General features: G+C 48.5%; 1 pseudogene; it reads left to right on the forward strand.

The window, feature by feature from the left end:
• The window catches only part of LOC103610771, a 1,544-nt pseudogene extending 787 nt beyond the window's left edge, over positions 1 to 757 (forward strand).
• The last annotated feature ends 2,326 nt before the right edge of the window (positions 758 to 3,083 follow it).

Below are 3,083 nucleotides of genomic sequence, written 5' to 3' on the forward strand. Positions count from 1 at the left end.
CCCTCCCGCTCCCGAGGCCGCGGGCCTCCTCCACGACACCTTCCCCGACGGCTTCCTCTGGGCCGTGGGCAGCGCCGCCTACCAGACCGAGGGCGGCTGGCGGCAGCACGGCAAGGGCGCGTCCATCTGGGACACGTTCACCCACCAGCTCCCGGCGCCCCCGGCAGAACCCACGATCGCCGACCTGCCGTCGGACGCCCCGTTGCCGCCCCTGCCCGCCACCGGGGATATGGCCAGCGACAGCTACAACAACGTCTTCCGCGACACGGAGGGGCTGCGCGAGCTCGGGGTCACCCACTACCGCTTCTCCATCTCGTGGGCGCGGGTGCTCCCCAACGGCACCGCGGGCGCCCCCAACCGCGAGGGGCTGCGCTACTACCGGCGCCTGCTGGAGCGGCTGCGGGAGCTGGGCGTGCAGCCCGTGGTCACCCTGTACCACTGGGACCTGCCCCAGCGCCTGCAGGACGCCTACGGCGGCTGGGCCAACCCTGCTGTGGCCGACCACTTCAGGGATTACGCCGAGCTCTGCTTCCGCCACTTCGGCGGCCAGGTCAAGTACTGGATCACCATCGACAACCCCTACGTGGTGGCCTGGCACGGCTACGCCACTGGGCGCCTGGCCCCCGGCATCCGGGGGAGCCCGCGGCTCGGGTACCTGGTGGCGCACAACCTCCTCCTGGTGAGTGCGAGGGGCCAGGCGGAGGGCCACGCCGAGGAGAGGACCTCTGGAGGTGCCAGGGGCAAAAGAGGGGCCTGAGTCTCCAGCTCAGATGAGGCCTCACTTGAACGCACTGGGAGGTCACCCAGGATTCGCACCCCGGGGGGAGCTGGAGCAGCTCCGGCTTGGAAGGTGTAGAATTAGGAGTGGGAGGGAGGTCCTGCAGTGTGCGCGCGAGCGAGTGCCCCTTGGAGCCCAATTGTCAAAAGGAAATAGGAATCGGTTTCTTCAGTAAGGGAGGGAAACTTTCTCTGGGTGTTGAGGAATTCCTAGAAGTAAGGGCCGGGAGGCCACCGGGAGAGAATGAGGGGGGTGGAGGAAAGAAACACAGAAGCGCACAGATAGCGTTCCTCTCTGCCAGAGTTTGTGGAGATGTCACGAGTTCAGTGTTAATCCGAAAAGATCTGTCTTGCTTGTGGCACCAATTCACACTGCATCAAATGCAAAGGTGTCAAAGCCACGTTTCCTGGGAGAGTCGGGTTTAAACTGTCTTTGCAGGTCCCCTCTGCGGCAGCCTAGGGATGACACCCACCAATCTTACTTGATCTGAAGACCACTTTATACAATCTTAAATAAAGCTAGGCAAAAAAAATACAGAAATGACTGCAGGGTAATACAGACTGTGTATCTGCAACATCTGTATTTCCACAGTGTTCTTTACAGTTGAAAGTGTGCCTCACTTCGGAGATTAGCCTGACAAAAGTAATTTTAACACCCTTATGCAAAAGGTTGCATAAATTTTGACAGCTGGAAATACTGATATTCCATGATAAAGTCGTCTTTCAAATATTTCTTTTTCTTTTTTTCTCCTTTACTTAGCGTTGAAACCTCCATTCGTTTGAGGGCTCATTTATAATGGTGATTGTTGGTGCACTTTGTACAGGGTTTTGTATCATGATAGAGTATTTTATGTACATGCATAAACATTTTAAGAAAAGTGTACAACTTTGGGTACCCTATTTTGGTGCCTTCTGGGCCAACTGGAAGACCTATGTTAAAGTTTAGAATTAAGCCACATATTCTGAACAAATTCAAGATGAAGACCATCTCTAACCACTTTTAATTAAAGCCATAGATAACTGAGGCAGAACAGTATTGGGTTATTGATTTGACAGTGCTCTGAGCTACTGGTGATGTTGTAATAAGGGTTAAATTCGATTGTATGTCAGCTCCACAAAACCCATTTGCTACCACTGGTCATGAAAGAATGTTAACTTATTTGACAAACAAATGTGATTTTAGTTATTTCATATTGATCTATATGGTATTTTATCAGGGTACGTTAGAGCAATGATTCTTAAACTTTTTCACTCTGTCAGTCCTTCTAAGGAATCAAAAAAATCCTAAACACCACCAGTTTAGTGTTGGTGATAGAAAACTACGAGGAAAAGTGTCTCACCTTTTTTTTTTTGGATGGTGGGCTGGTACAGGGATCGAACCCTGGACCTTGGTGGTATCAGCACCACACTCTAACCAGCTGAGCTACCCGGCCAGCCCTTGTCTCACCTTTTGAAGAAAACATAAGCAAATTATCAGTTTATACCAGAAACAAACGAGTTTAGTGGATCAGCTGGAGGATGTAATAGAACATTCCTGTAAAATCACTACTTTAGATTTTAATCATACCGGTTCTATTTTTAGAGTGCATATAATGAGCTCTGTATGTATACAAAGAGGTCAGTTGTGATTATAGCGACTTATACGATCATTTTATTACAAGATAAAGAATTGCATGAACTCGGGTACTGTGGTATTTTAAATAACCAACATGCTTGAGGTTTTTGTGCCTACTCTTGGCCCACTGATTAACTTTTCAGTTATACTTTTTAATCCTTACACAAAAAATTTGCCAAGCACTAACTCTCCCTCCCAGCAATGCAGTGGACTTTGTATTCATAAGAAATTAGTAACAGGCTTTGCTGATGCTGCAAACAAAATGTTAGTTGCTGTAAAATATTAATTTTGCTTTTAAATTTCTTTGGGTTTGGCATTTGGTCATTTCTGTATCTTATTTAGGAGTAAGTTCCCATTATCAAAGAAGGTATCTTAAATTAATTTTTTCTGAGAGGTACTTTTAGTCTATTTTAATTTTAGCCTATTTTGGAGCATTGAAAACATGCTCTTTCTTGGTGCGTGTGTATGTCTGGGGTGGGTAGGCGGGAGGGAGGTTGGAAAGTTTTGACCTTACTTGAAAAAGGTAAAACATATTTTGCAGAATATGGTACTAGGACACTTGAGCGGGGTTCAGATGTTGCTATTGCACAGAGTTGGGGTCACCGAGCCCCCAGCATATTCATTTGTGTTTGGGGATCTGATGCTGGTGAAGGATAAAGAGGGTTTGTGTCCCCTCCCCACCCTTCTCTGT

The sequence above is a fragment of the Galeopterus variegatus genome, unplaced genomic scaffold (genome assembly GCF_000696425.1).
Source record: "Galeopterus variegatus unplaced genomic scaffold, G_variegatus-3.0.2 Scaffold11763, whole genome shotgun sequence".
Classification (NCBI taxonomy): domain Eukaryota; kingdom Metazoa; phylum Chordata; class Mammalia; order Dermoptera; family Cynocephalidae; genus Galeopterus; species Galeopterus variegatus.